A 21,717-nucleotide genomic window follows, 5' to 3' on the forward strand; every position below is an offset into this window, starting at 1 on the left:
ATGCTTTTTAAAAAATAGAAAACTGTATTGGTTACAGGGACATATAATGGAATGCACATCCCAGAAAGAGAGAGCCTCTTTCTTTCAACAACTACATATGAAATCTTAGAGAAAGACTCTAATTACTCTGGTTTGAAACTTGAAGCATCCCTATCCAGGCCAAATAAAACTCAATCAGATATCTTACACTCAAATCCTCTAGATTCAATGTATGGTCTCAGCTCTCCAGAGTTTACAATCTAAATAATTCAATGACAGTTACTCAATGACAGTTACGTATGGTAAGAAACACAAAAACTCAAATGAGCCCTTGCCTCATATGCAAAAGGCCCTGGGTTCAATCCCCAGCACCACACACACACATACACATACCCTCAAATGAGCTATATAAGTGAAATATTGAAAGAAAATTAGCTTAATTGGTTAAAAAAATAGAGCTGTAGCAATGGCTGTCATCTGGGGAGTCAATGGTCAAGTGTGTCTGGGTTTTTGTGAGGAACACAGGTTGAGTATCTCTTACACAAATTGCCAGGAACCAGAAGTGTTTTGAATTTTGAATTTTCAAATTAGGAATGCTAAACCTGTACAAATGATTTGGTGATTAAAATGCTGTTTCATATGCTTCTTAAAAAATAGAATACTATTGATCACAGGAACATAAGATAATCAAAATAGGATGATTTGAGGTTTTTGTTTGTTTGTTTTTACAAAGGTTCTAAGCAGAAAAGTGTAGATGTAGAGTAACCAGAAGAGATAATGCAGGACCCCTAGGATTGGTCATAGCTTAGCTGATACTATTCCTGGGCTCTTAAAGATGAGGGAGAGAGACTAAAGGAATCTAGAGACTCATAGAACAGCGCTCCTCAGTGTGGCCCTTGAGCTGGTTCTGCCTTGCAGACCTATCAGTCTGCCATGAAATGAGAGCATAAAAACTGAAACTGTTTAAAAACTTTTATAACAATTGGGCATTATAGTCAAACCTGTGATCAATTTATTTACAAACCATCTATAATGATGGGAGGACTCTAAGAGAAAGAATAGAGGTTATATTAGAATATTCTACTTCTGTTTATGTTGTTCCTTAACAACAAGTGATAAAGGACCACTGCAGAAGCAGTGAATAAAAGCAGCCACAAGTCCTTCTAGGCTGAGCTCTGCCTGAGGAGGTATGGGGCATGAACCTAGCAGCTACCCTTCATGTTAACAATTTGTGGTGCCTGTGTAGTCTCAATTTCCGTGGGTTAAACTCTAGTCCTTAGGAGTCCTTTTCTAGTATGTTTCTGGATAAAGCAGGCTAGAGGAGATATTCTCTTGCAAGAGCTGGAGGATGGAAAGGAAATGGCAGCCATGTGGTGCTCACATGCTTCTCCCAGTCACTCAATCTAGTTGCTTCCGTGAAGGGATTCTGCAGAAGTAAATGAAGACCCATCAAAGGACGTTGAACTAGGGAGATAATCCCACTGGGCCTGAGTTCATTTTCAGAAGACCTTCTAAGAAGCAGGTCTGTGGACAGACAATAGCTTTAGCTGGGGCACATGGGTTTTCAACTTGCTTGTGTTCTTCCCTTTCCCAAATCAAGACTATTCTTATCCAGACCACACAATTGTAGATGCCAAGTCTGTCTGCCTATCATCTTTATTTCTTATTGGTTCTGCCTCTTTGGTTGAATGCTGACTGAAAACACGACTTCTTATGCCTGAGGAGGAAGGCAGGCAGTGGAATGCAGTCCCCATTCTGGTCCCTGGGTCCTTCTCACATACCACCCCTAGCTCAGTGTCATCCTTTCCAAACCCAGCCTTCCAGGACCCTTGCCAGTTTTCCCATGACCTCTAATGCCACACGCAGCTCGTCACTTGCACTAAAGAAGTCAAAGAAGGGTAGAAGCCAGGGACTCCAGAAGGATAACCTGGTGGAGAGGATGGAAGTAAAAAGGGTGGATGAAAGAACTGAAGGAGGGACTGGCAGAAGGAAGGAGAGGTGCAAGAGATGTGGGGAAGCAGGGTGGCCTGGGGAAAGCCGAGGAAGATGTGGAGGGAGGGACAGAGAACGGCAATAGGGAGGAGAGAGAAACTAGCAGGGTACAACTCTGCATAATTTGTTACCATACTCCCTTCCTTGGAGTTAGGAAGGCTGTTCCCAGCAGAAGGTCATTCCACTTTGGTTAGAAATTATCTGTGGGTGGCCACCCCATATGTGTAAGCAACTGCTGATGTTTCTTCAGTTCAATTTTCCCTATTTTCAGGTTTTCACTTTTTAACATTTTTTTAAAAAGACAGGATTTGTTGTTCATTTGCTTGCTTTGAAATTTATGATGTGAAAGGTACAGAGCAGTGGTTATAATGTGCTTCCATTTTTGTAAAATAAGGAATATTTATTTGTATGTACCTATGTACATAGAGTATCAGATTCTGCTTCAAGGGTGGAGACCTCAACTGGGCATCAGGGGAGGGAAGGGGTTTTTTATTATATATTGATGTCTTTTTAAAATATTTATTTATTTATTAGGTGTAGATGGACACAACACAATGCCTTTATTTTTATGTGGTGCTGGGGACCGAACCTGGGTCCCAGCGCTCTACCGCTGAGCCACAATCCCAGCCCTACATTGATGTCTTATAATGTTTAATTTACTTCGTTTTTAGAAAAATCTCATTTGTAGAAAAAGTAGACTTGTTGATGGACAAGTTCTTACCATCCGTATCCATCATTCTATCTGCTGTGCTTGCAACACAGCTGTAGGTATAAATAATCTGCCTAGAGCTAGCAGCCAGGGCTGTCCTTGTCTCTTTCCTAGGTCTCTCCAGAGTTTGATCTCTGATGACAGTGATGGGCTACTCCCCATGAACGTGTTTCCACTAATGGCTTTGTTCCTCCTCAGCAAAAAACAAAACAAAGCAAAAAAGAAGAAAACCCTTTGTGCCAGTGAATTTAATGGCCTACTGTGGTCCTGTTCACCACTGGCACAATTACCCACCCCATGTGCTTTGTCGGGTAAGGAGAAATCCCAAGAGCACACAGAGCTTAGGTTTCTAGACAGCTTTAGTGAGAGCTCTAGGACAAAAAACAACTTATGGGGGCCCATTTAAATGGAAACCAGGCAACTCTGCTTAGGGTGTGCATCTCAGTTAAGAAAATGAAGCTGTGTCTGCCTCCAGAGGATGAAGTATCTGAAGACGTGTCATGGAAGGGCCTGCTTTCTTGGTTTTTCTCCAAAAGAAACTTGCATTATGGGTTTGGACTTAAACAATTATCTGTGGTCTCTAGAATCATGGCAGCAAAGGGAAAAGAGAGCAGATCAGCTTATTTTGTATTTAAAAGAACCCACAGAGAAGCTTTGTGTGATTACAAAGCAGCAGATCCAAATGAGAGTGGGTTCGCCAGCTGGAACCATCTAGGAACGGGCTCTTGGTGGTAAAGCAACTACATGTCTTGAGAAAACAACTAGTACGTATTGCAGGCTCCGTGGAATTTGCTTAATAAGTTGCACATTTGTCATTGTAGGTCAGTTCTTTGGGTGCCAAGAGACATAACTTCTTTATTATATAATCAAATATTTGTCCTTGCTGGAAAATGAGTTCGGAAGCACATCAATCATTCTGTAAATTCCAGAAAGCCTTTTTTCTGGTCAATGGGTTGTTCTGAAATGAGCATCCATCCGAGGGCACATTTTGAAAGCTGAGCCCAGCATTGGGCATCCCTTTGCCATTTACCTTTATGCCCTAAGAGTAGGACAACTGACCCAGCTCCTTCAAAGAGGCCAAAGGCTGTGGGAAGAAGATATTGGACCTTGAACTGAGGCAGAGATGAGAAGCTAGAGGATTCCAGACTTTTCAACTTGCAGGTTTCTGTTTGGCCAAATTATTTTATGGGTCTAGGGACAAAGTAATTTCATTTTTTTTAGATCTTTATCTTATGATGGCCATGTCCATACTCCAATTCATATGTGTTTGATTCTAAACTCTTTGAAGACTTCTGCTAAGAGAGAAAAAATATTTAATTTCTTTTAAGGAAGCTTCTTTGCTGAAACTTCAGTATTTTGATTTTGAGCAAGTATAGATATTCCTTCTTCTGGAGCTTTTATTTCAGAGCAGGTAAATACATGTGAATAATCTGATTTGCTCCAGGGAGAAGACTTTCAAAAGTAAATTTTCTACAATATTTATTCAGGAGGTAATTTGAAGAAGATGATTTTCTTTCAGTAATTGAGATCTTTCTTTCTGCCTCAAAATGGGAGTATTGCTTACTTTTTTGTAGGGGGATGGGCCAAATTTATTTTGATCTGAGGAGAAGAATGATCCTTTCTTAAAACTTTTGGTGTTTGTCAAACTCTTAGCATTCTGGGAACACAAGTTTATAAAATAATTCTGTATTATTTTAGAATAATTGATATATCCATGTGCAATTTTTATTGAGGACTAGAGAATAGAAGAAATGACAGAGTTTGGTGGGGTAAGATTTCATACCAGACTTAAGAGTTGTAAAATAACTAAAAGTACCACCTTGTTATTGTCACTCAGAGCTAACATTTATTGAGTCCTTCCTATGTGCAGGTATCATTAAGTTCTTCTTAAAAATTCTCAATTGAACTTTCCAACAACCCCATAAAGCAGATACTATTGTGTAAGATTATTTCACCTGCAAGTAACAGGAAGAAAAATTTCCCAAACAACTAGGACATGTATTCTCACACATAGTAAGGAAGCAGAATTTGGTCAGCCATTGGACAGTATAACAGAGTTCTTGTCCTCCTCTTCAGGCCCTTTGGCTTCATTTTCAAGATGTAAGCAAGATGGGTATAGTCAAATCAGGGATTACCACCAGACACAGCAACATCTAGAAAGTGGCTTTCACCACTGTTGTATAACTCACACATTTGTAGGTCAGTTATCCTTCCCAAAGTGGCAGGAAATGCTTTTTAGGAAGAAACATTTTCCAGAAGCCCTCCAGCCATTTCCTGATATCACATTGTCCAGAACTGGGCCATATTCTTATCCCTAAAACAATCAGGCATTAGGACTTCGAACCACTGTGACCAGCTCAAACAGGAGTTAGCTGTAGAGTTGGGACTGAGTCATGAGGGAGAGGGACAGACCTACTCCTCCTTGCTCTGTCAACAAGGAAGAAGTAGATAATAGTGTTTGGCAAATAACATCAGCTACAAATCCCCATTTTTCAGATATAAAATCTAGGCTTGTAAAGGATGAAATGAAAATCCAAAACATAATTTATTCCATTCTGGTCCCAGTCACTGCCTCAGTCTTCTAACCTGAGGAGTCTGGTTTGTACTAACTGAATTTAAGTTTCTCAATCTGGATCTAATCAGATTTTAAGAAGGCCCTTTTCAGAATAGTCAAGCAACTCCTAAATGTTGTTAGTATAATGGCCTCTTGCTAACAATACAATAGCATCTATACATTTGAAACAAAAAGTGCTGTATCAGTGTGGGAAATATACTGTTGTCTGGGCTTATATGAATGGCTGGAGTTATGAGTTCATTTCCTTCTTGTAGTAACTCATGGAGTTTCTTTGCGTACCTGCTCAGCTACATGAGTCTAAGGAGACTTATGTCCCTTCACCTCTTTCAATCTCTTTTCTGTAAAATGAGGATAATAAAACCTAGTTTGAAAGGTTGTTGGAAGGATTAGGACAAAAATATATGTACAGAGCTTAATACAGTAACTGCTCCACAATATATTGAAAAAAGCACATACTATTTTGTGTATGTGTGTGTGTGTATGTGTATTCATATACAGACCAAACCTTAAACCAAACAGAAAGAAATTTTTTTAAAACAGAAATTTGAGGTCATGGAAAGGTTAGAAATCATTAATATTTGAACAATAGAGCATGTAAAGATCAAGAAAATTATTTAGTGAATAATCTTGTTGACTTTGGAGAGATTGACACAGGACTACATTTAAAAAAAATCTCCAGGAAAACTTAACTGGCAGCCAATAAAATCATTAACATCCACAGGGTTGTTGTGATAATATAATAATATACACATATACATATATGTATATGTACACATATATTATCACAATATAATATATTGGATTCATTCTATATTCTTATACAACTAAACTATATTTCTAGGGCTCATAATGTCAGAAATATAGGAAGCAGAATTTCAACTAGTACATTTTTTTACACAACATATTAATAAAATTATAAAATCAAATTTATAAGGAAATAAGATCAGACAAGGACATGAACCAAAATAAAAAATAAATAATAAAAAATCTGTTTTGTTTGTTGTTGTATTCAATTTACTCACCAGAAAACATTTCAAAAGCATAAGATATAATTGTTCTCAAAGTTTCCATATTATTGCTGACTTTTATGGAAGAAGCTATTCCATTTATACTTCCTTTGAAAGTAAATAAGTTTTGATTTCTAATTAATTTGCTGTCCTTAAGGAAAAAAGTTATAATTATAACAAGAGATTTTAGAATGGCATTGGTTCTTACTAGGAAATAGCTAAATGCTTTTCAAATTTTTCTTATGTTAAACCATTACAAATTGAATTTTAAAAATTACTCAAGGTGGTTCTATTGTATTATAGGTTCCCAGTTATGTTGGCAAATTTCTAGCTGAAACAATCTACATATATTATCCTGTTTTATAAATTTAAAGAGTAAGATCTATTTTTTTCCCTATATCCAACCAAGAAAGCAAGTTAACCTGATTTCATATGTGTAAAATTTTGCTGACTTTCTTTTTGAGGAATATGGGAAAGAAGTTGGAGGAAAGAAAAAGAGAAAGGACTTACCTTTTCAAAATGAATTGCCAGCTCATATATAAGCCAAATAAATATAGAATGGAAATAAAACCATAGCCCCTTGGATCAAAAGGACAGAAAAAAAAAAAAGGATCTAAATGAAATCTTGGTTCCTTAGTCATTTAAGATACCATTAGTGACATAAGAAGATAGCAATATCAAGGGCTGGGGTTGTGGCTCAGCGGTTGAGCGCTCACCTAGCACGTGTAAGGCCCTGGGTTCAATCCTCAGCACCACATAAAAATAAATAAATAAAGGTATTGTGTCCAACTACAACTAAAAAAAAAAAAAAAAATTAAAAAAAAAAGATAGCAATATTGAGACTACACAGACCATACTAACTTTGCAACTTTTTTAGTAAATCCAAACTACTTGAAAATGAAAAGCTTAATTTTAAAAACCTGAATATAACTTCTGGCTCTACCATGTATTAGCCTGTATGAACCATGAACAAATTACATAATCCCTCCAGGTTTTAGTTTTATTCTTCCAAACAGCTTCGAAACAGCCTGGTTCTCAAGGACAGTTGTGAGGATTTACACTTTGATGAAGCATTTGTCACAATGCTCAGCATGAAGTTAGTGTCTGTAAAATAGTTGTAATTACTATGTGTCCACCAGAGGACTGGGCATCATGTTACAGTTCATGCACAGTCACTTAAATTTACTATGTCCTGTTTCTTCCTAATTTCTCAATACATGCTAATAGATAGCACAGTATTTGCCCAATTATTCAGGCTCCAAACCCCTTTGGGTGCTTTGCTTTCCCTTGACCCTGCACTCCATCAGGAGGCAGTTCTTTAGCAACACTTCATTTTCTATGAATCAGATTCTAATTATTTGGCTTTGACATTCAAGACCATCCATGAGCTATCCGTTTACCTTTCCAGCTGTATTTCCCATATTCTCCTTCATACACTCTCAGATCTAGTTCACCCAAATCATTAGCTGGCCTTATGCCTAAAACTTTAATAACAGCAGACATTTCTTAGTCCCAGAGAGATTAAGTAAATAGCCAAATGGTGCAGAGTTCATGGCAAAGAGTTTAGGTACCTGATGGCATTGTAGGTTTACACTTCAGAACTACCTAACACCTGCAAACATATAACAATGACAAAAATATAAAAAGAAAAACAACAATGAAAACCAAAATATCTCTGAGGACTTGAAAAGTAAGGTACTACCTGCTCTGTGTTCTAAAAATAGTAAAGGTGGCCAAGAATTCCTGCAGAACAATGACTAATCCCACCCTGCTCGAGGAAGAGAACAAGGAAGAAGCTCACTGTCTAAAACTACTAGCCCAAGAGGAGCTCTCTCACCTCAGGGAAGCTGAAAACACTGCCATCTCTGCCTGAAGCTACAGATTTATCAAAGTTTTCCACCTATAGAGCCAGAAGGATACAGGCAGAGTCCTGCAGACAGGACCTGGGCCAATCTGCCTGCAGGCCCTGGGACTAAGATTTCAGAGATTACCCTAATGGATCAGAAACCACTTATATGAAACCTAATGGTGGACAAGGGGGTCTAACAACAACAACAACAACAAAACTAGACAGGATGGAGGGAGAAAACTCAGATGTGTCCTCTTCACCAGTAGGTTGCAAGCAAAAATTCAACAAACACTGAGGAAAGTAATTCTAAAGACAATTAAAATACCTATTTGGATATGGCCTCGCCTCCAAGTGGCACCAATAAATCACTCTAGAAGTAATTAAAAAATTGTCTATAAAACACAAAGAAACAGAATCTATTAAAAACCAAGATTACTAAACAAGAAAAGGAGAAATTATAGAGAAAGTTTAGGTATAAAAACACCAACTAGAGGGGCTAGGGTTATGGCTCAGCAATAGAGCGCTCACCTTGCAGGTGCAAGGCCCTGGGTTCAATCCTTAGCACCATATAAAAATAAATAAATAAATAAAATAAAGTTATTGAGTACAACTACAAAAACAAAATAAATATTTAAAAAACACCAATGGGAGTAAGATTGAAAAAAAATAAATTGAATAAACACAGAATTAGCAAACTGGAAGATGGTACTTCTAGTGGTATAAGTTCATAAAGCAACACACAGGTAAAAACACACAAAAGAACAATTAAGAGACACAGAGGATGGGCCTGTGTTTAATAAGAGCTTCCAGAAGAAGAGAATTTAAGGAGAACCGTGGAGAGCAATACTTGCCTTCTTCAGATCTATCATGTCAGTGTGATCTGCTATACTGTCACTGCATTTAAAATTGTGACCACCTCTCACCTCTGCTTTTCTTCCCCTTACCTGATCTTATTTTTCTCCATAGTACTTACCAACTTCTAATATACTATATAAATTATATATATTTACTGTCTACCCAGTTTAGAATATGAGATCTGTGAAGCAAAAAACTCATCCATTTTCCTGATCCTTGAATCCACCTGGAGCATTAACAAACAATTATTGACGCTGCCTAAGTATTTGTTGAAGAAATTAATAATTAGTTAATGGTAGAGGATTATTCATAATTGAAGACAAGGTATGAGATCTCAGCTTAAAGGTAAACAGCAAAGTTCTAAAAAATTATAATATATTACTGTGACAACTGGAGTAATTTAAGTATTGACTATGTGTATCAATATTCAATTTTCCTAAATATGATACTTATATCTATGAAAGAAAACATTATTGTTCTTAGGAGATGCATGCTGAAGCCCTTACAGAAGAGTAGCCAAGGTGTGTGCAACTAACCTTCATGTCTAAGGGGAAAAATTTTACACAGACACACACTATGTATGTGAATGTATACCTACAAATATAAAGCAAATCTAGAAACTTAACAATAAATCTAAATGAAGGGCATATAGGTGTTTACTTTCTAGATTATGAAATTTTCAATATGAAAAGTTGGAAAAAATAAAGGAAACATAATAGAAAAGACCAAACCTCAGTATTTGACAGAATAAGTAAAAATAAGGGAACTACTAGTGATGGTGAAGTCAATATACATAAAAAGTTAACTATAAAACTGGGAAAATGAATAAAATAACCCTTTCAGGGCTTTAGAAATCAATCAGAGGGTAACAACAAATTGAGAAACTGTTGAAAGAAGCTTTGGAAGATCAGTGGGGCTTTGAGCACTCTTACCTAGAGCTACTCTCATTCCCCACCCGGCTTTACAGCCACGTACTGTGAATAGGGCAGGGAAGGAAGGCAGCTTTCCCAGAGTGGGTGGACCTGATTTGGAGAGGAAGGTGAGGAGCCCATGCCCAATTCTGATAACCTGAGGTTGTAGAACTATCTTGGGAGAAAGACTGGCAGACTGATTTTAAAAATTAACGGGGAGAAAGCCTGGAAACGAGGATTAAATAAGCAATTCATACGTCTCCATCTGAATGGGAGCCTGCATGAATATACAGGAAGAACTAAGAGGGCCCATGCCACACATTCCCAGGGCTAGAAGTAAGATTTACATATAAGCAGGAAGACCTTGAAGAGATCAGAGGGAAGAGAAAGTGAAGGAATACTAGAAAACAAAATTTTGAATGCATGCCCCAACAAATCCACATATATATAAGCAGAGGGAACACCTACTGGTTCAAGGTTTTTGAAGGTGACCTCTAGCCAATCACTGATATGACTAAACTATTACAAATTAAAATAATTGAGCAAAGAAATCATCAGTCACATCCACAGAAAAATTTTGAAGATTAAGTCCAAGAAAATCACAACACAGTAACAGCAACAACAACAAAACATCAATATCAACTCTCATCAGGAAAAATTTGGAATCAAGAATTGCTTCAATGTTACAAGGAATCTTCAACTTTCAACAAGTTTATTAAGCATTAAAAGAAATAGGAAAGTATGACCCACACTCAAAAGAAGAAAAAAAAAAGCTGTCAAAAGAAGAAAAAAAAAAGCTGTCAAGAGCTATGTGTGTGCTCAGATGTTGAATTTAATAAAGATTACCACTCACAGAACAACAAAGACTGCATGAATCCACGTAAAAGTGATCTAAAATAGTTAAACTCAGAGATGCAGAGAGTAACAGGGTGATTGACAGGGGTTAGAAGAAGACTAAAATGAGAAACTCCTGTTCAACAAGTATCAGGTTGTAGTTATTCAACATGAGTAAGTTCTAGAGGCCAGTATAATTTGTACCATAGTTAACTACACTGTACTGTGCATTTCAAATTTTTGTTCAGAGTATATTTTAACTTTCTTGTGTTCTTAACAAACTATACCAGCTATTATAAATGTTTTTAAAATTAAAAGGGAAAATGTTTAAAAAATTAAAGGAAAGCATGATGAAATGACTCAACAGAGAATATCAATTTCTCAAAATACCACTGTAAAAAAAGAGCCAAATGAAAACTCTGAAGTCTAAAAGTATAATAGTTAAAATGAAAATTCCTTGACAAGCTAAATGAAACAATTAGCCGGAGAATCAGAAAACTTAAAGATAGATTAATAATAAAAATTATCAAATATGAAAAACAAGCTAATAAAGATTGATGATAAGCATATAGAGCATCCAAGATCTGTGGCATAATATCAAACAAATCAGATATATGAGAGTCCCAGAAGAGCAGAAGGTGAAAAGAACCACCCCAAATAATCGATGAAATAATGGCCCAAACTCCTAATTTTGCAAAAAAAGAAAGCTTTTTTCAAGATGGTGTAATAGAGGTCACTTTCCTGGCTGCTCCATGGCATGAAACTAACAGACAGGCAGCTTCTCAGCAAGGTGAGTAAATAGGGGAAAAAAAGGGTGGGGGTGGGGTGGGGGGGAGTCTTTACTGCAATTTAATACTGTACACTCAAGGAGATCAGGGACTCAGGAGGTTGGATATAATAAGGCAGAAATCCCAGCACCACAGCTGCCACCATGGCCAGAGGCACCACCCAGAGCAGTCTTCTGCAAGCCCAGTGGAGGTATAAAGGAATTAAAGGAACCCATGTTTTTAGGAGGACTGAGGCATATCTGGGTATAGATAGAGATCAAAGACACTGTCCGACTAAACTGAAAGGCATGCTGTACAATACCCTTGTATGGGGAAGAAACCATATTTTCCCCAGCGGCATGTAGAGGACAGAAGGAACTATTTTGCAGCCACAGTACAAGGGCTGGCAGCTGAGGGAGCCGACAGGTGAGGAAGCCGGCTTCTGCACAAACCATAGGCCTGGCAAGCCCACACTACAGGATGTACAGTGTGCCTAGGTGACCAGGAGCAAAAAAGATACAAGAGAGGTTTACACAGGGGACTGGTGGTGAAAACCCACCTGGGTCTCCCTCTGTCCCTCCAATCCAGCTGCTTACAGGACCAGCTAGGAGACATGCCAGGCTGGGAATTCGAAAGGGCAGGGTTGGAAGAGATTGAGTTTGGAGACTGAACTTGAGATCAGGAAACAAAGAAGGCCTTTTCATACTACTTAAAGGAACTTTACATCAACAAGACATAACAATTTTAAAAATGCTCCAAACAATCGAGCATCTACACATATCAAACAAACCTTTCTCAAGTTCAAGAATCAAATAGACCACAACACAATAATACTGGATGACTTTAACACATCTCTCTTAGTACTGGATAGATCCTCCAAACAAAAACTAAATTCAGCCACGCAACCAGCACGCTAGCTTCATACTAGAGGTTCAAAACATAAAAGTTAACTAGTGAGTTCAAATTAAAGACACATAACTCTCAATTTACCTTTTTCTTGCCCAGCTCAGAGAAGGTTTCTCCCAGCTCTTGCCTCTAGCCACCTGATGTGGAAGCAAGGTTTACACAAGAGGGCAGCAAGAGAGAGAGAAGCACGCCAGGGAGTGAGCTTTTTTTGGGGAACAAAAAATTCAGGGGAAAATTCCATCCAATGAAGGTTGAGGGGGGCAGCATTCCAAGGTCAGGGTCAGTGGTTGGTTTTCAGGTCAGTGGTCAGTCACACCCCCACACGGACAAGCCCTCGCACCTGGGGAAGGGTGGGGAAGGCTCTGACACAGCTTGTCTAAGCGCCTCACACCCAGCCAGGGAGGTAGCTCAAATCACGTGCAAGAACAGCTTCCCACACTAAATAAATAAGCTGTAGAACTAAAAAATACAAGTAATAATTTAGACTTAATAAACATGTATAGAATAGTTCATCTCTCAAAGACTTAATACACTTTCTTCTCAGCAGAACATGGATCCTTCTGTAAAACAGACCATATCTTAGAGCACAAACCAATTCTTAGCAACAGATAAAGAAAAAATAATAAGAAGAAATAAAGAAACAGAGACAATGCCTTGCATTCTATCAGATCATAAGGAAAGCAATTACAAATCAACAATAAAATAAAAAATAAAAGCCAGTTTAATACCTGGAGACCAAACAATACACTACTGAATGACCAGTGGATAGCAGAAGAAATCAGGGATTAAATAAAAAAAGTTATAGGTAAATGAGAATAGTTACACAACATATCAAAATTGCTGAGATACTATGAAGGCAGTTCTACAAGGAAAGCTCATTGCATTGAGCACATTCATTAAAAGGATGGAAAGCTACCAAATCAATAACTTAACATTACATCTCAAAGCCTTAGAAAAAGAACCAACCAACACCATAAGACAAGAAATAATCAAGATCAGAGCTGAACTCAATGAAATTGGAACAAACAAAAGTCCCAAAAATTGATGAAATAAAAAATTGGTTCTTTGAAAAATAACAGAGAGAAAATTCAAATTACTAAAATCTGTGATGAAAAAGAAATCACAACAGACAATAATCAGAAACTATTTTGAAAATTTATACTCTAACAAAATAGAAAATATTGAAAACATGGACAAATTTCTAGAGACATATGACCCACCCAAACTGAATCAGGAGGACATACAAAATTTAAACAGTCAATTTCAAGCAATGAAATTGAAGATACCATCAAAAGCCTTCCAACCAAGAAAAGCCTAGAACCTAACAGATTCTCATGTGAGTTCTACCTGATCTTCAAAGAACATAAATCCTCAAATTATTCCATGAAATAATAATAAAAAAAACCCTTCCAAACTCATTCTATGAAGCTTGTATCTCCCTAATACCAAAACCAGATAAAAGACACACCAAGGGAAGAACACTTCAGAACAATATCCCTTATGTACACAGATGTAAAAATTCTTAATAAAATACTGGCAAATCACATACAAGAACATATTAAAAAGATAATGCACCATAATCAAGTGGGGTTCCCAGGGATGTAAAGTTGGTTCAACATATGGAAATCAATAAATGTAATTTATCACATCAACAGACTTAAAAACAAGAATAATGTGCTTATTGCAATAGATGCAGAAACAGATTTGACAAAATATAGCATCCATTCATGTTCAAAACACCAGAAAAACTAGGGATAGTAGGAACATACCTCAACATTGTAAAACCTATATATGTTAAACCCAAGGCCAACGTCATTCTAAATGGAGAAAAATTTATAGTATTCCTTCTAAAAACTAGAACAAGACAAGGATGCCCCCTTTCACTACTTCTATTCAATCTAGTCCTTAAAACTCTAGCCAGAGCAATTAGGAAAAAGAAATTAAATTGATAAGAATAGGAAAAGAACTCAAACTATCCCTATTTGCCTAGAAGACAAAAAACAAAAAACAAACAAAAAATTCTATACCAGGAAACTTCTAGAACTCATGAATTCAGCAAAGTATCAGGATATAAAAGTATTGCATTCCTATACATCAATAATGAGTCAACTGAAAGAGAAATTATGAAAACTATCCCATTCACAACAGCCTCAAAAAAAATAAAATATGTCAGAATCAATCTAACAAAAGAGGTTAAAGAACTCTATAATGAAAACTATAGAACATTAAAGAAATTGAAAAGAACTTAGAAAATGGAAAGATCTCCCATATTCTTTGATAGGCAGGATTAATAATGTCAAAATGAACATACTCCCAAAAGTGCTATACAGATTTAATACAATTAAAATTAAAATTCCAAGGATGTTCTGAATAAAAAATAGAAAAAGCAGTCATGAAATTCATTTGGAAAAATAAGAGGCCAAGAATAGCTAAAGCAATCCTTAGTTATAAAGTGAAGCAGAAGGCATCACAATACCAGATCTTAAATTATACTACAGAGCCATAGTAACAAAACAGCATGGTACTGGCACCAAAACAGATATAAAGACCAATGGTACAGAACAGAAGATACAGAGGCAAACCCACATACAGTTATCGAATACTAGAGAAAGAATCCATAAATATACATTGGAGAAAAGATGGCTTCTTCAACAAATGGTGCTGGGAAAACTGGAAATCCATATGCAGCAAACTGAAATTAAACCCTCCATCTCTCATGCTGCACAAAACTCAATTCAAAGTGGATCAAGAACCCAGGCATTAGACCAGAGGCCTGCACTTACAAGAAGAATAAGTAGGCCAAAAACTTTCCATCATGGGCTGGGGATGTGGCTCAAGCGATAGAGCACTCACCTGGCATGCGTGCGGCCTGGGTTCGATCCTCAGCACCACATACAAACAAAGACGTTGTGTCCACCAAAAACTAAAAAATAAATATTAAAATTCTCTCTCTAAAAAAAAAAAATTAAAAAAAATTTCCATCATATTGGCTTAGGAACTGAATTCCTAAGATTCCAAGGTTCAATAAATGGTATGGTATTAAACTAAAAAGCTTCTTAAACAATCAAGAATGTGAAGAGAGAGCCTACAGGATTGGAGAAAATCTTTCCCACCTGCACCTCAGATTGAGCATTAATCTCCAAGATATAAAAAGAACTCAAAAAACATATCCCAAAATAACAAACCAACCAGTAAATGGGCAAAGGAACTGAACAGACATTTATTTCACAGAATAAGAAATATGATCAGTCAAGAGATATATGAAAAAATGTTTAACTTTTCTAGCAATTAGAGAAATGCAAATTAAAACTACACTGAGATTCCATCTCACTCCAGTCAGAATGGCAATTATCAAGAATATAAGAAACAATAAATGTTGGCGAGGATGTGGGGGAAAAGGTACACTTATACATTCCTGGTGGGACTGCAAATTGGTGCAACCATTTTGGAAAGCAGTGTACAGATTTGTAAGAAAACTTGGAATGAAACCACCATTTGACCCAGTTTTCCCACTCCTTGACATAAACCCAAATGACGTTAAATCAGTATACTATAGTGACATAGCCACATCAATGCTTATAGCAGCTCAATTCACCACAGCTAAGCTGTGGAACCAACTTAGGCACCTTTAAACAGCCCCATGCTCCACAACCTTAAGGTCTGAGGGAATGGCAAGCAGGGTGAGTGTGCCCAGTCGTTCAAGAAAATAGGGCTCCCGGGAGCAGCAGACCTGGCGTGTAGCCAGTATTGTGGTGAGCGTCACGGGTGAGCGTGGCCTGGCAGGAGGAAAAGTGGGGAAGTGTCTAGACACAAGAGAAGGCCCTAGGCACTCAGGATTGGAGACCCGCCCAGTCTGGAAGGAGGAGCTGCTTCACAGTGATTGGTTCCTGCGTATAGAGAGGAGAAGCGTGGCCCAGTGGGCACAGCTCCACCTACTGGAAGAGAAGTTAATCCAACACTAAGACTGCATTTTTAAATTTTTTTTTATTATTTGTTTTTTATTTTTAAAAATTTTTTTTATTTTTATTTTTTAAATTATTTTTTAAAATTTTTCTTTTGTTTATTTTCTATTTTTTTCTTTTGTCCTTTCAATTTCTTTATACCCCTTTCCTTGAATTCTACCTGTTTACTCTCATTCTCTTTAGTGACTTCTTCCCTCCCCTTCTAATACCTTTCCTCCCAAGCATCATGACGCTGTTTATGTGTAATTTACTAAATATGTATAGGTAAATGTTCTGAGGCATTATATAGTGCTACCAAGTCCCTAGCTACCCCCAAATACTCCAGATCATTCTCCTGTGAATATCCCTCATCAGTAGAGCAAACTTCTAAGGTTGCCAAGAGATACCAACCTCAATACCATCACATCATTCGACCTAAATATAAGTCCCAAGACCAAACCGCAGACCACTATATGCCATCAGAATCCATACACAGTTTAAGAAACGAAGAAACTGTTTAAAGTGCAACAAAACTCATCATCTCTAGTCATAGTCTCCCATCAAAAAAGAGAGACCCCAGAGACACACAAAACAAATAAATTTATTGGAGTAAACAGTAACCCAGCAGTCAAACAGAACAAGAAGTAACATGAGCAGCATGAAAAAGCAAGGAAGAAAAGGAGTACAAACAATGCAGGACAGCCTAAAAATACAGGAGGACCTAGAGGCATCAGAAAATGGTCAAATAAAGAACTCAAGGAATACTTTAGACAGATGGAATGGAATCTTAAAGAGGACATGAGACAGCAAATTCAAACAATGAAAGAACACACTGAAAATGAATTACATAAACAGATAAAAGAAACAAATAAGCATCTTTATCAGGAGATAGAGATTATAAAAAAAAATCAAACAATAATCCTAGAAATGAAGGAAACTATAAACCAAATTAAAAACTCAAACGAGAGTATCACTAACAGAGTGGAGCAAGGAGAAGCCAGAATGTCAGATAATGAAGACAAAATATATCATCTTGAAAAGAGCCTAGCCAACTCAGAAAGGCTGGTAAAAAATCATGAAAAAAAATCCAAGAGATATGGGATAACATAAAAAAACCAAACTTAAGAGTTATCGGGATAGAGGAAGATATAGAGGTTCAAACCAAGGGAATGAGCAACCTGTTGAATGAAATAATTATAGAAAACTTTCCAGAAATAAAAAAGGAAACAGATGTACAAATTGTAGATGCATATAGGACATCGAGCATACAAAATCACAGTAGACCAACGCCAAGACACATTGTTATGAAGATATCCAATATACAGAACAAAAAGAAAATATTAAAAGCTACAAGAGAAAGGAGGCAGATTACATTCAGGGGTAAACCAATAAGGTTAACAATGGATTTTTCATCACAGACGCTGAAAGCAATATGATCCTGGAACAACGTATTTCAAACACTGAAAGACAATGGATGCCAACCAAGAATTTTGTATCCAGCAAAATTAAGTTTCAGGTACGACAAAGAAATAAAAATCTTTCATGACAAACAAAAGTTAAAAGAATTTGGAGCCAACAAAACCATCATTACAAAGCATCTTGAGCAAAACACTACACGAGGAAGAAATGAAAAACAATAACCAAAACCAACAGTGGGAAGTACCTCAGTAAAGCCAGAGGGTGGGGGGAAAGCTAAATATGGAGAAACAAAATAAAAAAAAAAGGATAAATAATCAAACATGGCTGGAAGTGCAAACCATATATCAAGAGTAACTCTAAACGTTAATGGCTTAAACTCACCAATAAAGCGACATAGGCTGGTAACATGGATTTAAAAAACAAATCCAACAATATGCTGCCTCCAGGAGACACATCTGATTGGAAAAGACATACACAGGCTGAAGGTGAAAGGTTGGGAAAAAACATACCATGCACATGGTCCTCGTAAGCAAGCAGGGGTGGCCATCCTCATATCGAATAAAATCGACTTCAAGACTAAGTTAATCAAAAGGGATAAGGAATGACATTATATACTGTTAAAAGGAACCATTCACCAACAAGACATAACAATTATCAATATTTATGCACCAAATAATGGTGCTGCGACGTTCATAAAACAAATTCTCCTCAAGTTCAAGAATCAAATAGACCACAACACAATAATTATGGGTGACTTCAACACACCTCTCTCACCATTGGACAGATCCTCCAAACAAAAGTTGAATAAAGAAACTGTAGAACTCAATAACACAATCAATAACCTAGACTTAACTGACATATATAGAATATATCAACCATCAACAAGTAGATATACTTTTTTCACAGTAGCACATGGATCCTTCTCAAAAATAGACCATATATTATGCCATAGGGCAACCCTCAGTAAATATAAAGGGGTGGAGATAATACCATGCATTTTATCTGATCATAATGGAATGAAACTGGAAATCAATGATAAAAGAAGGAAGGAAAAATCCTACATCACATGGAAAATGAACAACATGTTACTGAATGATCAATGGGTTACAGAAGACATAAAGGAGGAAATCAAAAAATTCTTAGAGATAAATGAAAATACAGACACAACATATAGGAATCTATGGGACACAATGAAAGCAGTTTTAAGAGGGAAATTCATCGCCTGGAGGTCATTCCTCAAAAAAAGAAAAAAGCAACAAATAAATGAGCTCATACTTCATCTCAAAGCCCTAGAAAAGAAAGAGCAAAACAACAGCAAATGTAGCAGAAGGCAAGAAATAATTAAAATCAGAGCGGAAATCAACGAAATTGAAACAAAAGAAACTATTGAAAAAATTGACAAAACTAAAAGTTGGTTCTTCGAAAAAATAAATAAGATCGACAGACCCTTAGCCATGCTAACGAAGAGAGGAAGAGAGAGAACTCAAATTACTAACATACAGGATGAAAAAGGCAATATCACAACAGATGCTACAGAAATACAGAAGACAATTAGAAATTATTTTGAAACCCTATATTCCAATAAAATAGAAGATAGTGAAGACATCGATAAATTTCTTGAATCATATGATTTGCCCAGACTGAGTCAGGAGGATACACACAATTTGAACAGACCAATATCAATGGATGAAATAGAAGAAGCCATCAAAAGACTACCAACCAATAAAAGCCCAGGACCGGATGGGTATACAGTGGAGTTTTACAAAACCTTTAAAGAAGAATTAATACCAATACTTTTCAAGTTATTTCAGGAAACAGAAAAAGAGGGAGCTCTTCCAAATTCATTCTATGAGACCAACATCACCCTGATTCCCAAACCAAAGACACCTCAAAGAAAGAAAACTACAGACCAATATCTCTGATGAACCTCAATGCAAAAATCCTCAATAAAATTCTGGCGAATCGGATACAAAAACACATCAAAAAAATTGTGAACCGTGATCAAGTAGGATTCATCCCTGGGATGCAAGGATGGTTCAATATACGGAAATCAATAAATATTATTCACCACATCAATAGACTTAAAGATAAGAACCATATGATCACCTCGATAGACGTAGAAAAAGCATTCGACAAAGTACAGCCTCCCTCTATGTTCAAAACATTAGAAAAACTAGGGATAACAGGAACTTACCTCAACATTGGAAAAGCTATCTATGCTAAGCCTCAGGCTAGCATCACTCTGAATGGAAAAAAATGGAAGGCATTTCCTCTAAAATCTGGAACAAGACAGGGATGCCCTCTATCACCACTTCTATTCAATATAGTTCTCGAAACACTGGCCAGAGCAATTAGACAAAAGAAATTAAAGGTATAAAAATAGGAAAAGAACTTAAATTATCACTATTTGCGGATGACATGATTCTATACCTAGCAGACCCAAAAGGGTTTACAAAGAAACTACTAGAACTAATAAATAAATTCAGCAAAGTGGCAGGATATAAAATCAACACGCATAAATCAAAGGCATTCCTGTATATCAGCGACAAAACTTCTAAAATGGAAATGAGGAAAAACACCCCATTCACAATATCCTCAAAAAATATAAAATACTTGGGAATCAACCTAACAAAAGAGGTGAAAGATTTATACAATGAAAACTACAGAACCCTAAAGAGAGAAGTAGAAGAAGATCTTAGAAGATGGAAAAATATACCCTGTTCATGGATAGGCAGAACTAACATCATCAAAATGGCGATATTACCCAAAGTTCTCTATAGGTTTAATGCAATGCCATTCAAAATCCCAATGGCATTTCTTGTAGAAATAGATAAAGCAATCATGAAATTCATATGGAAAAATAAAAGACCCAGAATAGCAAAAGCAACTCTAAGCAGGAAGTGTGAATCAGGCAGTATAGGGATACCAGATTTCAAACTATATTACAGAGCAATAGTAACAAAAACAGCATAGTAATGGTACCAAAACAGGCAGGTGGACCAATGGTACAGAATAGAGGACACAGAGACCAATCCACAAAGTTACAACTATCTTATATTTGATAAAGGGGCTAAAAGCATGCAATGGAGGAAGGACAGCATCTTCAACAAATGGTGCTGGGAAAACTGGAAATCCACATGCAGCAAAATGAAACTGAATCCCTTTTTTTCTCACCATGCACAAAAGTTAACTCAAAATGGATCAAGGACCTTGATATCAAATCAGAGACACGGCGTCTGATAGAAGAAAAAGTTGGCTATGATCTACATATTGTGGGGTCGGGCTCCAAATTCCTTAATAGGATGCCCATAGCACAAGAGTTGAATAACAAGAATAAACAAATGGGACTTACTTAAACTAAAAAGTTTTTTTCTCAGCAAGAGAAACAATAAGAGAGGTAAATAGGGAGCCTACATCTGGGAACAAATTTTTACTCCTCACACTTCAGATAGAGCCCTAATATCCAGAGTACACAAAGAACTCAAAAAATTAAACAATAAGATAACAAATAACCCAATCAACAAATGGGCCAAGGACCTGAACAGACACTTCTCAGAGGAGGACATACAATCAATCAACAAGTACATGAAAAAATGCTCACCATCTCTAGCAGTCAGAGAAATGCAAATCAAAACCACCCTAAGATACCATCTCACTCCAGTAAGATTGGCAGCCAGTATGAAGTCAAACAACAAGTGCTGGTGAGGATGTGGGGAAAAGGGTACACTTGTACATTGCTGGTGGGACTGCAAATTGGTGCAGCCAATTTGGAAAACAGTATGGAGATTCCTTGGAAAGCTGGAAATGGAACCACCATTTGACCCAGCTATTCCCCTTCTTGGACTATTCCCTAAAGACCTTAAAAGAGCATACTACAAGGATACTGCTACAACGATGTTCGGAGCAGCACAATTCACAATAGCTAGACTGTGGAACCAACCTAGATGTCCTTCAATAGATGAATGAATAAAAA

This window comes from Callospermophilus lateralis, chromosome 3, assembly GCF_048772815.1.
Source record: "Callospermophilus lateralis isolate mCalLat2 chromosome 3, mCalLat2.hap1, whole genome shotgun sequence".
Lineage (NCBI taxonomy): Eukaryota > Metazoa > Chordata > Mammalia > Rodentia > Sciuridae > Callospermophilus > Callospermophilus lateralis.